The sequence below is a fragment of the Octopus sinensis genome, linkage group LG26, assembly GCF_006345805.1.
Source record: "Octopus sinensis linkage group LG26, ASM634580v1, whole genome shotgun sequence".
In the NCBI taxonomy this organism is placed as follows: domain Eukaryota; kingdom Metazoa; phylum Mollusca; class Cephalopoda; order Octopoda; family Octopodidae; genus Octopus; species Octopus sinensis.
The window spans coordinates 6122417-6137416 of NC_043022.1; the positions used below are offsets into that span (position 1 = coordinate 6122417).

At 39.8% G+C, this 15000-nt stretch overlaps 1 protein-coding gene across 6 annotated transcripts in view; it reads left to right on the plus strand.

Annotated features, from left to right (window-relative positions):
• Window positions 1-15000, plus strand: part of LOC115224716 (rap1 GTPase-activating protein 1) — a 364275-nt gene that overhangs the window by 253463 nt on the left and 95812 nt on the right. The window contains exon 1 of one of the 6 annotated variants that reach the window (XM_029795581.2): window positions 9401-9805. The exons of the other annotated variants lie outside the window; for them this stretch is intronic. The gene's annotated coding sequence lies outside the window, so the exon portion shown is untranslated. Of the gene's footprint in view, window positions 1-9400; window positions 9806-15000 lie in introns of those variants that run through there. 6 annotated transcript variants of the gene reach the window in all.

A 15000-nucleotide genomic window follows, 5' to 3' on the forward strand; every position in this document is an offset into this window, starting at 1 on the left:
TAGTGGTGGAGGTCGGTGTCGGCTGATCGTTAATACAGCTCGTAAAAGTTATGGGTTGTTGGGGGAGGGGGGCTCAATGAAGGGTCGTGCCCCTTAACCTTTTTAACGTTTAAACTAGCCGTATCAAGACCCAAATATTCTTCCTGTTTTATGTTCGAACCGACCAGATCTGGCTTCTCACACCAACCCTACAATGTCATTCTAGAAATAAAGTCGCATCCTTCAAAATCTCAAAGCTGTGAAATAATCCCTGATTAATCCAAAACAATGTGGATAAATAAACAATACTTTTGATAGAACAGCATAAATGCTAAAGGGTTAATCTTGCAATCTTCTTTCCGTGGGGGTGGGCATGGCATGATTTGTCCATTCATTTACCTCCATTTCCTCTTTTCACTTCTTTCCTTTCTTTAACTCTTCTAACATCTTCTTTCTTTGCAAACTCCTCCCCCTCCCTCCCCTCACACCCATTTACTACCCCCCCCCGTTTTTCTTTCCTTATCCCCTTCCTTTTCTACCCTTTTCATGTCCACCCTAATTATATCCTATTTTATCTCCTCTTCCTTTCAAAGTCCATTGTTACTCTTCTTGACACCTTTTAATATCTTTAGACAGAGCCAGAAGTGTGTGCTGACTTGATCTGCTAGGAATAGCAGCCAAATCTCCATCAAGTCACATGCTGCTATCTTAAAAGTGGAATGGATACATTGAATTATGCAGTTCTAGAGACTGCATTACCTACCACTACCACCGGCAAAAAAGACTGGTTTGTCAAGGCTGGAATGCCTTTGAGCATAAGCTGCACTGACTCTTGTCAATCCTGGCCTGGATGTCACCAACAAGTTGAGGAGTTCTTTTCTTATCAGAATGATCAGAGTGAGTTTTCTCTGATCATTTCTCTGCCTTACCTTCGTAATCATCATTAAACTCATCCAACTCTTTCCAAATCCTCTGCACTCTTCTCAGATTGATACCCAAACTGAAAGAAGCCTGTTGTTTATGTCAGTGTGTGTGTGTGTGTGTGTGCAGAGGGTGTCTATAAATTACCTTTACAACTTGAAAAAAGAAAAATGAAAAATAAGGATAACTTGGCAAAGTTTATTGGAAAACAGAAGCCAAAGAAATAAAGTTTTATTAGAAACATCAGGTGTTTCTGATGTTTCTAGATACAAAACAATATATTGTAGAAGTTGTACAGATAATTTATGAACACTCTATGACACATAACAATATGCCTAACACAGGCTTGGCCGCACAGAGTGACAGACAGACACACACACACACACACACACACGTGTATTCAGTGTAATGTGGTGTTCTCTCAGTCATTCTTCTTGAATTGGTGTAGGTATTATAATATATTCACTCAGGTGTTGTCATAATTAATCACCTGTGTACCTGTCCATCCATCTATCAACCTATCTGTCTAATCCATCTACCTGTCTACCTGTCAACTCGTTTATCTACCTCGCACACTATATTACCTCATTGTTGCCACAGTCTGTGTGACTCACCCCGACCAGCTCTGCCTGTGTCCTCTTCTGATGGTTTTCAAGATAAACAAACAGGTTTTCAGAGGGTTTCATCCTTGTAAACAACTGATTATTTAATCAGTTGATTGGTGTTTAATTTCAGCCTCCAAACTCTTTGACGCAACAAAATTAATCACCTCCGTTTCCTTCCTTTTTCTACAGTTTTCCAAAATTCCAATTCTTTTTCTTTCTCTCTTATAATCGTAGCTAAAACAGCACAACTGATTTTGCAGTTGTGTGTGCACATGCGAGTGTGCATGCATACTCTCTTTTACTCTCTTTTACTTGTTTCAGTCATTTGACTGCGGCCATGCTGGAGCACTGCCTTTAGTCGACCAAATCGACCCCGGGACTTATTCTTTGTAAGCCCAGTACTTATTCTATCGGTCTCTTTTGCCAAACCGCTAAGTGACGGGGACGTAAACACACCAGCATCGGTTGTCAAGCAATGCTAGGGGGACAAACACAGACACACACACTTATATATATATATATATATACATATATACGACAGGCTTCTTTCAGTTTCCGTCTACCAAATCCACTCACAAGGCATTGGTCGGCCCGGGGCTATAGCAGAAGACACTTGCCCAAGATGCCACGCAGTGGGACTGAACCCGGAACCATGTGGTTGGTTAGCAAGCTACTTACCACACAGCCACTCCTGAGCCTATGTGCGTGTGCGTGTTTATAAATTTATTTTCTCTGCAAGCATGGCTGTGTGGTAAGATGTTTGCTTCCCAACCACATGGTTCTGGGTTCAATCCCACTGCAAGGCACCTTGGGCAAGTGTCTTCTACTATAGCCCTGAGCCAACCAAAGACTTGCAAGTGGATTTAGTAGATGGAAACTGAAAGAAGCCCATCATATAAGCTTTTTACGTGGCACATTAGTTTTAGAATCTCAATTCTGTTGTGGTGGGCAGGTCTTCTCTATTTGAAACCAATATTGAGTGGAAAGTATAAACAGTAATCCCTCGCCATATCACAGTTCACCCTATCATGGTTTATTATTCAAGCTGACCTCGATTCCTCCGAGGTGTTGTTTTGCATTTGTAATAAAATAAAAATATACAAATTATAAAAATAAGTTTTAAAAAAATATACTATAGGCGCAGGAGTGGCTGTGTGGTAAATAGCTTGCCTACCAACCACATGGTTCTGGGTTCAGTCCCACTGCGTGGCATCTTGGGCAAGCGTCTTCTGCTATAGCCCCGGGCCGACCAAAGCCTTGTGAGTGGATTTGGTAGACGGAAACTGAAAGAAGCCTGTCGTATATGTGTATGTATGTGTGTTTGTGTGTCTGTGTTTGTCCCCCTAGCATTGCTTGACAACCGATGCTGGTGTGTTTACGTCCCCGTCACTTAGCGGTTCGGCAAAAGAGACCGATTGAATAAGTACTGGACTTACAAAAGAATAAGTTCCGGGGTCGATTTGCTCGACTAAAGGCGGTGCTCCAGCATGGCCACACTCAAATGACTGAAACAAGTAAAAGAGTAAAAAAGAGAGAGTACAGTACTGTTTCTACTTTGCAGATTTTCACCTATTGAGGGGGGATTTTGGAATGTAACATCCGCGATAGTCGATTGATTACTGTATAGACAATATTCTGTTCCATTTGTCCATTCCTTCTCTCTGTCACTCACCTCTATTCTCCACCACTTCTCACACAATCAGGTCTTGGGCCTGTCACAATGAAATGAAATGACAAAGACACGTGTGGGATATTTGTTCTCTGTATTGTTTTCTTTTACAATTCAAATTATTGTTTTATGCTTTCACCTGGAGTTTATTACAGGTGGTGGGTACATTAATCCAGTTTATGTACTAAGGTTACTTATGTATCAGTCAATCCTTTCACAAAGCAACTGGGGCCCTGTTTAATTTGCTTCTGTAGTATTTGTACTGATTGTAGCCCCTATATTGCTTTTACTGTTTAACCCCTATGAAACCGTGAAATATAGTCCCTTATTTATTTCACTGGAATCACTTGTGAATCTACATGCTATATTCTTGTTATGGTGCAAAATGAGGAGCTAAACAATCTAATTCTGAAATTTGGTAGGCAAAGTGCTAATCAATTTGACGAATAATGAAGAATTTGGAGGGATTTTGTTACATAACATTTTCATTGTAAAGTTTAACTCCACCAGAGTCAACTTTGCCATTCTTCCATTTTGCTTCCATAGAATAAAGTGTCAGTCTTATACTGCAGCTCTGTTTTTGGAAGCACTCCGTCGGTTACGACGACGAGGGTTCCGGTTGATCCGAATCAACGGAACAGCCTGCTCGTGAAATTAACGTGTAAGTGGCTGAGCACTCCACAGACACGTGTACCCTTAACGTAGTTCTCGGGGATATTCAGCGTGACACAGAGAGTGACAAGGCCGGCCCCTTGAAATACAGGTACAACAGAAACAGGAAGTAAGAGTGAGAGAAAGTTGTGGTGAAAGAGTACAGCAGGGATCACCACCACCCACTGCAGGAGCCTCGTGAAGCTTTAGGTGTTTTCGCTCAATAAACACTCACAACACCTGGTCTGGGAATCGAAACCGCGATCCTATGACCGCGAGTCCGCTGCCCTAACCACTGGGCCATTGCACCTCCACTACAGCTCTGCAGTGGTGTTGGCACCAAAATGTCAAAACTGGAAAACACAACTCAATTATTTTATTGGGTTTTGCCATTTTCTTACATCAGAGATAAAATCAAGTCAGTCTGTCAATTAGGTTTGTTCGACATTAGAGGGAACCAGGAGTTGATAACAGAGTAAAGGACAGGAGTTAATACAGAGAAGGGGACAAGGGTTTTATAACAGGGAAAGTAATTGGGGTTTATAACAGAGAAGGGGACATCTTTGGAAAGGGCTTCTCTGTGAAGAAGCAAAAAAAAAAAAAATGAAATAAAGCTGTTGACTTAGCGATTAATTATTCTGATTATAATCAGTTGAAGAGAAAACGGGCCAGTATAGCGTGGGCCCTGGTATAGTGTATAGTGCTATCAGGTGTCACTAAAAATGTGTGAGATTTAAGAAAACCCAAAATTTAATGAAAATCACTACACACACACAAAGGGATATTAGGGACCTTGCAAATGGCACAGAATTAAAGAACTGATTGGAAGAAATTCTTTGAGTTGAAGTCTGGGAAAGTGTTAAGCCAGTTGTTGCTTGGTATGTACTAGTAAAAAGAAGTTAGTAGCCCTCTCGTTGCTTCAGTATAATTAGGGAAATTAATTAGTCTACCATCAGCTTTTCTAAAAGTAATCAGGAGAATTGAAAACATTTACCACGTTTTTGTTGAATTTTTGTATTTTGCTTTTTCGCTGCTATTCTTTATTTCGTTTATTTATTTTTACCATAGCAACCTCTTGTTAAAGGAATGGGGTTGATATGTCTGAAGATCTCATGAGTCACTGCCTCTCTATTGTAAATCACTGAACGTGTGTGTATGTGTGCATGTGAGTGTGTGTATGTGCGCATGCATGCATGTGTGTGAGCATGTGTGCACGGGGGCGTGTTAGATCAATAGATATGTCCATTGATATTTAGAGCTGAATCTGTATATTGTAGAAAGTGAAAAGAATGGTGCAACAACAAAGCAGACAACATTAATCCCAACTGACTTGTCATTCTTATTTACTTTGCTGCTTTCGTTGCCATGGTTACCTTTACGAAGATTCGCACCTTTTCTGTAGAACTAACTGTTGCTACCTACCTACCTACCTACCTTTCTACCAACCTACCCTCCCAGTTATCTAACACCCTACCTATCTATCTATTAACTCTACATACCTATCTACCTACCTTCTACAAACCTGTTTACCAATCTACATACTTATGTACTTATCTTGCAGCTAGTAGCTAGCTACCTACCTATTTACCTACAAATGCACCCACCCACTTACTTATCTACCAAGCTGCCTATCTACCTATAATTCTACCCATCAGTCCATATTAACTACCTACCAACTTATCTATTAACTTACATATCTTTATAGCTAGGTACTTACCTGTTTATCTACCTGTCTGGTTATCTACCATCCTCCCTACTCACCTATGTGCCTGTCATTTTTTAAGATAGTTGGCTGTGATTTGAGCAAGATATAGCTGCTATCTCTAGAAGGTCAAGTAACCACATCCATGGGGCGTGTTCTTTTGCAGTTACCTGAATTCAGGTGACAACATGTGTTACCTTCTATCATGCTGTGAACTTGTCCACTGAACTGATCGTCACTGGTATAATCACCTGTGTGTATGTAAGTGTATGTGTATGAAGGTGTATATGTAAGTGTATGTTTAAATTGATGTTTGCATCTATAGACGACCTAACATGTATGCGGATGGTTTATGAAAAGGATCTACAAATATACGCATAATTGCATGCCTGCATACACACACACACACATGCTTACACACGCATATACACACGTTAATTCCAAAGACCCTTTACCACTTAAATACAATACTCGTTTACTTGTTTCAGTCATTTGACTGCAGCCATGCTGGAGCACCGCCTTTAGTCGAGCAATTTCGACCCCGGGACTTATTCTTTGTAAGCCCAGTACTTATTCTATCGTTCTCTTTTGCCGAACTGCTAAGTGACGGGGACGTAAACACACCAGCGTCGGTTGTCAAGCAATGCTAGGGGGACAAACACATACACACACACACATATATATATATATATATATACATATATACGACAGGCTTCTTTCAGTTTCCGTCTACCAAATCCACTCACAAGACATTGGTCGGCCCGGGGCTATAGCAGAAGACACTTGCCCAAGATGCCACGCAGTGGGACTGAACCCGGAACCATGTGGTTGGTTAGCAAACTACTTACCACACAGCCACTCCTGCGCCTATGTAAATTTTTTTTTTTTTTAGTTTGTTAAAATTCTTGCTTTGGGAGCCATACCAGTTTCCATTGCTTGTTTTTTTGTATGGCTTCTACAGCTGGATGCCCTTCCCTAACACCAAAATCATCACTGCCACATTTTTCTGCCTCTTTTTCCCAGGCTGGTGTGAGCTGTAGTATTTCCCTCCAAGACAAAATCCCACCATTTGTTGCATTCCTTTGTCATCTCTTTTGTGGAACTTGTCCCCTTCACCATTTCCCTCCTTGCTCTTCTTCTCCTCCCATTAGATTCTTCCACATCAATCTCCTGCCCACTTCCTCACCCCTCTGCCATAATTCATACCCATTACATACCCGTGCTAACACAGTTGTTGTCTCTCTTTTGGTCCCTCATTTGTCCTCAGTTTAATCTCTCGCCTCACCTTGACCTCACCCATCATTCACCCCACTTTTACACATACAGCACAGCATGCTTGCCTCATTTTTTCTCTCCTCCCTTTGCTGCCTCTTCTACATTCAGTGCCCGCGTCTCACCACCATGCAGCATCACACTTCATACACATGTATCGTACAATCCGTCCTTCGCTCAGAGAGAATCTCCTTGCTCTCAGCAGAGATGATAATAATAACTCTTTGAACTTTTTCACCCTATTTCTAATTTTGGCCACTACACCCTCCCCCACCACTACCGATTATGTCACCTAGGTAACAGAAGCTATCAACTACGTCTACAGAGATGTATGTGTGTGTGCGTGTGGAGAGAGAACAAAACTGGAGAATTTATCAATAATTTATGAACTAATTCTCCGGTTTTATCTTTTTTTTGTCTTGATACTCTGTGATCTTTCAGACTTGGAACGGGATAAGATCTCTTTTTAAAAAACAAAATCGTGACGGGATGAGTTCTCTTTATAGTTTCTCTTCTTCGATATAATACACAGGCGCAGGAGTGGCTGTGTGGTAAGTAACTTAGCGGTTCGGCAAAAGAGACCGATAGAATAAGTAATAGGCTTACAAAGAATAAGTCCTGGGGTCGATCTGCTCGACTAAAGGCGGTGCTCCAGCATGGCCGTAGTCAAATAACTGAAATAAGTAAAAGAATAATAATATATATATATATATATAGAGAGAGAGAGGTAGGTAGGTAGGTAGGTAGGTAGATAGATAGATAGATAGATAGATAGATAGATAGATAGATGGGTAGATAGATAGATAAATAGATAGATAGATAGGTAGGTAGGTAGATATTTTGGATAGATGCAGGTATTTACTATGGACCCCACTTCTACCCCTATTCGTCAATTCCCTACGTTCACCTCTAACAGTGTGTCAATGTCTTTTCCCCAGCTGGCATGAAGCCACCCGCCAGCCACCCCGTCACTGCTGCAAAGCCCTTCAGTCAGAAGGTCGGGCATTTTCTTTGTCTTGAAATTTACTCGGTGGCAACATCAAGGAAAAAGCAGCCATTATACTCTGCTACGTGGTTGGCACTAGGAAGGGCATCAAGCTGTAGAAATCATGACAAAACAGGGGTTAGGGCTCAGTGTGTTTATATGTATATATATATGTATGTTTGTGTGTCTGTGTTTGTCCCCTTAGCATTGCTTGACAACCGATGTTGGTGTGTTTATGTCCCCATCACTTAGCGGTTCGGCAAAAGGACCGATAGAATAAGTACTGGGCTTACAAAGAATAAATCCCGGGGTTCGAGTTGCTCGACTAAAGGCGGTGCTCCAGCATGGCCGCAGTCAAATGCCTGAAACAAGTAAAAGAGTATATATTTACTGGACAGACATTAAACGATGATGATGACGATGTGTGTGCGTGTGCGCGCACACACACACCTTATATAAAATACAGGTATCCTATCAAAACGTCCAACTTGTGTCGGTAAACAAAGCGGACGTAGAAATGATATGCACAAGCATATAATGTGTGTGTGTGTATATATAGGTATGTATATTTATTAGTCTCACACATTTGTGTGTGAATGTAATTATATATACATATATATGTGTGTGTGTGTGTATATACATTTACACCTATCGTGAATATACACGTGACTAGGAAGATATACGTTTCTTTCACTACCTGTATTCATTATTTACCTGTAAGTATTCAGAGGTGAACCATTTATAACCTATCTTTCGTATTATTTTTGTTGTTATTTCGCGCGCATTCCCCCTCCTTTGCTCATCCACCCTCGTTTTCGATTCTTTAAACTCCCAATTTTCCGCCTCACTCGCTCTCTTACTCTCCTTCCTTCTCTCTCTCTCTCTCTCTCTCTTTCTCTCGCCTTTTATATTCTTTTACGTTTTTTTTTCTTACCCTTTTTTTTATCCATTTTATATACGTTTTACATCTCATATTTATTATCTTTGTTACATTCTCTCTCTTAACACTTCTACTTATCTCTTTCCTCTTCTCTCTCTCTCTCTTCCGAAACATTCCCTTTTGTCTTTGACCCTCTCTGTCTCTTTTGAGATCCCCCCACCCTCTCTCTCTATTTCTACTGCGACTGCCTCTCTCTCTCCTTCTCTGTCTATCTCTTTCGGCTCCCTCTATCTTTCTCTGTATACTTTTGGAACTCCCCCATTTCCCCCACAGTCTCTCTCTCTCTCTCTCTCACTCACACTCTCTCTCTCTCTCACTCTCTCTCTCTCACACTCTCTCTCTCAATGCTTGTTTTTCTTCTCTTTCCAACCACTTTTACATTTTCCCTCGTTGTCGTATCCTTTCTCTAATCAACCTCCCTCCCTCCCTCTCTCTCCCTCTCCTTCCTTCCCACTTAACCTCCTTCCTTCCTCTTTCTTCCCCAACAAAACACGCAGGTGTCACCCTCTTTCCCTCCCTCCCCTTCTTGACCAACATTTACACTCTCTACCCCTCCCCTCTCATACTCCACTTTCTCTTTCACTCCTCCCTCCTCTATCTGTCTGTCTCTGCTTTAGTCTTTCATAAAGTGACACACACACACACACACACACACACTTATAATAAATAAATAACTGATAGCTTGTAGGAAGTGTTTCAATTCCTATCAGGTGTTATCGCTGTCCATTGTTCGTCCAGTCACCTGACGCGACCACCACTGCCAAAAGGATATTCCCTTAAATGGACAAATATTAAAAGTTCAGCTTTTCAAAGTTTCCACACACAAAACGCACACACACACACACACACACACACGGGACGATAAAAATAAATAAGGTCTCCTCACCTCCATTTCCCCCCAATTATTATTATCTCGAAAGGAGCCTCGGTTATCTTTTTTATTCCTCCGATTCGAGATGGAGTTTGTCCCGGTAGAGTCCGAGGGGATCTTATTTCGTGGAAGTTTATTCCTGGAACCAAGAGGTATGGCACTAGTTTTACAACAAAGGACTCTTCCCTAGACACACAGACAGACAGACAGGTACAGTTGATGGCTTTCTTTGTATTTATAACTTCCTTAAGTTTGCTGTGTTTAATTAGCCCGACAGACGTTGTTTAGGGAGTTACAAGGTACATGTACACACACACACACACTTTGTCTAATCTCTCTCTATCTTATCTTAAATGTGTTTATAACTAAATACACCCATTTTGCAGAATTATATATATATATATATATTATATATATATATATATATATATATATATATATATATATATATATATATCGTTTTTGTAGAAAAACATGAATCTGGAGAAGAAGTACACTCAAAGAAGTAGAGCAGTCTATATTTTATTACTGGGGAAGGTCGGTTTATAGGGTTACCCTGGGTTCTCGCCATAAAGGTCTTAGGGTTTGAAGATACGCCATAAAGGTACCCTTTATGACGAGAAACCCAGGGTAACCCGGCAATCTTTCGTCTCCAGTAGACCTTTCCGTCGATTTCCGTAAAAAAATTAATTTTTTTTTTACATATGGGCTTGCGGGAACTTTTGAAGTAATGAGAGCGAAAGAGACTAAGAGAAAGCGATTGTATGACGAGGGAAGTTCTTTTGAAGTTACCGTGCATGGAAGCATTGATGTACATGTGTGTGTGTGTGTGTTTGATAAACCGACCTTCATCAGGAATAGATAAATAAATAAATATATATATATCTTTTGACATGTGTGTGTACATATAGCTTGTCTATCGTTTGATATAATTATGCATGTATGTTTGTATGTGTGTGTGTGTGTATATATATATATATATATATATATATATATATCCATATGTATGTATGTATAACAATGTGTTGAAATATAACAGTCACTTACTTAGTGGTTAGGTCGTGAATCGATCCAACGACCCGAGGGACCTCTAGCTATGAAATCTCCCTCAAAACCACATCCTTAAATATCCTGAGATAAAACAAGACACACCGGATATTTTACTCTCGCGCATTTGCAGATCAACAACAATAAGACGAAACGGTCACGACTGGGACGTCTTCGAGGATCAATTCGTTCAGAGCTGACCTGTGGTTAAACAACAACAACACGTGCTCCCTGGAACTTCGACTTAAAATAGTTTGTGGAACATTTATAGTATAAGACTATGTATGTGGTCGTTATATATATATATACATAGGGGCTGTCGGTTACCCGAGGGCGTTGGTTCAATCCCCAGCGGTTGCCACTCTTTCAGTTAATGTCCTTAGGAAAGGCATGAGTGTCTCCTTAACTACAATTCTGCAAAGCCATGTCTGTACAAAAGGTTGTGTGTTTGTGTTATAAATCGAAGTGGTATATATATATATACACAAGCCGAAGCTGTGCACGTGTTGCTAAGTTTGAGCCACGGTCATGCCGGAGCAATGTCTCACGAGCCGATTAAAAGAACCTGTAAAGGAAGGGAGACGATCGACCTGCTAGAAATGGCAGTCATACCTCCGTTAAGTCAAGCCTTACCGTCTTATAAACAAAGACATTGGTTAACATTGTTCGAGTTGGGCTACTCCGGGAGAAAGATAGTGTGGTCGTCACGGTTGGAATGGTCTGTTTGCTCTGTCGGAGTTGATACAGGTTAGGATAACAAATAAACCGTCACCAAAGCAATGTCTTGTATATAAATACATTTAAACCGAATTTGTGTCTGTTGCACCAAGTTGCGTACGTCCATTTACCGGTGATGGTCAGTTAATCGAAGTCTTGAATGAAATATCGATCAGGTCATGCAAAGTATTTATAGATTTATTTTTAGATACTCGATACGCTCGTTCTATTAAAGCGGCAATTTGGTAAACAATCAAGCAATTTAATAAAATTAATTAACCCTGTGACTAATTATAAGTTTTACATCGTCTTATTTCGTTAGAGATCATTACAGTGTGTATATATACACTTGTGTGTATATATACACTTCTGTGTATATATACACTTCTGTGTATATATACACTTGTGTGTATATATACACTTGTGTGTGTATATACACTTGTGTGTATATATACACTTGTGTGTATATATACACTTGTGTGTGTATATATACACTTGTGTGTGTATATATACACTTGTGTGTGTATATATACACTTGTGTGTATATATACACTTGTGTGTATATATACACTTGTGTGTGTATATACACTTGTGTGTGTATATACACTTGTGTGTATATATACACTTGTGTGTATATTTACACTTGTGTGTATATATACACTTGTGTGAATATATACACTTGTGTGTATATATACGCTTGTGTGTATATATACGCTTGTGTGTATATATACGCTTGTGTGTATATATACGCTTGTGTGTATATATACGCTTGTGTGTATATATACGCTTGTGTGTATATATACGCTTGTGTGTATATATACGCTTGTGTGTATATATACGCTTGTGTGTATGCACAACATATCTTATGTGGAATATACACTTTATTATATACACAAGTGTATACAGTGTATATACATTTGTGGGTATATACATCTTATCGGAGATTACATGCGTAGAACAAAAAAGTTCCCTCCACATTTGTAAACGAAATAGACCCCTAATCACTACCATTTGTCTCCTTCACCTCTTTGTTGTTATTGTTTAGTTCCTAGTGATCCCTAATCGATAAAGTCTATAATCAACAGGGTTTCAACCACGATCATCCTTTTAGGGATCTAGAACTACTTAGTTCACATTCTGCTTTAAGACATTAAACGGGTGTGCTTTTAGAGGGATTTGGTGATTTGGCTGCTATTTCTAGCAGGGTCAGTGTTAGTACGTAGCCATTCCCGTCTTTTTGGTTCTGTGTTTTAAGTAAATGTACAACTTATTTATAATAATCCTGGGGTGGATTATCCCCTCCCCTGATTAAACCTGTAGCCATCGTGTTTAGGATCAATGTTTCCAATAAACATTGTTGTTATTGAACACTTTACTCTTTACTCTTTTACTTGTTTCAGTCATTTGACTGCGGCCATGCTGGAGTACCGCCTTTAGTCGATCAAATCGACCCCGGGACTTATTCTTTTTGTAAGCCCAGTACTTATTCTATCGGTCACTTTTGCCGAACCGCTAAGTGACGGGGACGTAAACACACCAGCATCGGTTGTCAAGCAATGCTAGGGGAACAAACACAGACACACAAACACACACACACACATACATATATATATATATATATACATATATACGACAGGCTTCTTTCAGTTTCCGTCTACCAAATTCATTCACAAGGCATTGGTCGGCCCGGGGCTATAGCAGAAGACACTTGCCCAAGATGCCACGCAGTGGGACTGAACCCGGAACCATGTGGTTGGTTAGCAAGCTACTTACCACACAGCCACTCCTGCGCCTATGCAGAATGTTGTTTTATAAGCTCTGTGTGTGTGTGTATAAAGGTATAGAAGATGTATGTATATAGATGTGTGATGCTTGTGTACATACGCATACATATCAGCATCATATAGCGTCCGTTTTGCATGCTGGCATGGGTTGGACAGTTTGACAGGGGCTTGCCAGCTGTAGAGCTGCTCCAGCTGTCTGTTGTGCCGTGGATTCTATAGCATGGATGCCCTTCCTAATGCCAACCACTTTACAGAGTGTCTGCTGGGTGCTTTATGCATAACACCATCATAGGTGCTTTATACATGGAACCAACGTAGATAGATAGATAGATAGATAGATAGAGAAGTAGATAGATAGATAGATAGATAGATAGGTAGGTAGATAGAGAAGTAGATAGATAGATAGATAGGTAGGTAGATAGAGAAGTAGATAGATAGATAGATAGATAGATAGAGAAGTAGATGGATAGATAGAGAAGTAGATAGATAGATAGATAGGTAGGTAGGTAGATAGATAGATAGATAGGTAGATAGAGAGATAGGTAGGTAGGTAGGTAGATAGAGAGATAGGTAGGTAGGTAGGTAGGTAGATAGATAGATAGATAGAGAAGTAGATGGATAGATAGAGAAGTAGATAGATAGATAGATAGATAGAGAAGTAGATGGATAAATAAGTAGGTAGATAGACAGTCAAGCAGATAGATAAGTAGACAGACAGATAGACTGGTAGATATATATATTTCTGAATGACAGAGTTTAGAAACTACAAAAGAGTTTGGTGTTGCCGTGGAATAGTGAAACCGAAATCTCACCAGACTTTTGTGATGCTATGTCTGCAAAACATTGTCATTCCACAACACCAACCAAGTTCTTCAGGATGTGACCCTTGGTGTTTCTAGGATTCATAGGAAAACATTAGTAACTGCATTTCAGAAATGGTAACAACTGTGCCTGGTTTTTCTTTCAAGTGCCTTTATCTTTTGAGAGAGAGAGAGGGGGGGGGGAGGCTCCCCTAAATATCATCCTTTTTTATTTCCCGATGATTTCTTGCTGTCCCTTAAATTCTCCACTTCTGTAAAACATGGTGTCTGTAATTAGGTGGTATTGTTGTCGTAATTGAATGACATTATTGTCGTTGATTAGTCTTCATAATCAATAACAGGTGATCAATAGAGTTCACTTTCACTTTTGTCAGTTTGTGAGTACGACACGAGTGGAACTCTAAACTGCATGACTGCCCTGTATCAGTCTAAAAGGCAGGTAAGCCTGAGACGAGTGATGAATGGGCAAGCTTCTAGGTTGAATTAGTTAGGTTAGTAAATACTAAATTAATCTAAAGTAAAGAAGTGAAGACTTCGATAACGAAAGTATTGTACAACTTCATTAGTGATGTCTTATACTTCACGTTTATTAAATAATTAGGTGCAGGAGTGGCTGTGTGGTAAGAAGCTTGCTTCCCAACCACATGGTTCTAGGTTCAGTCCCACTGTGTGGTACCTTGGGCAAGTGTCTTCTACTATGGTGTTGGGCTGACCAAAGCCTTGTGAGTGGATTTGGAAGCTAGAAACTGAAAGAAGTTCATCAAGTGTGTGTATATGTATGTATGTATATGTATGTGTAAATGTATTTATGTGTCCATATATATATGTATATGCATGTGTATGTGTATACGTATGTATATGTATACATATGTATGCTTGTATATGTATATATATGTGTGTGTGTGTGTGTATATATATATGTATGTGTGTGTGTATATATATATGTATGTGTGTGTATATATATATATGTATGTGTGTGTGTGTATATATATATATATAGGATAAAATTTTCACAAAATTTTATCAATGGCCAGCA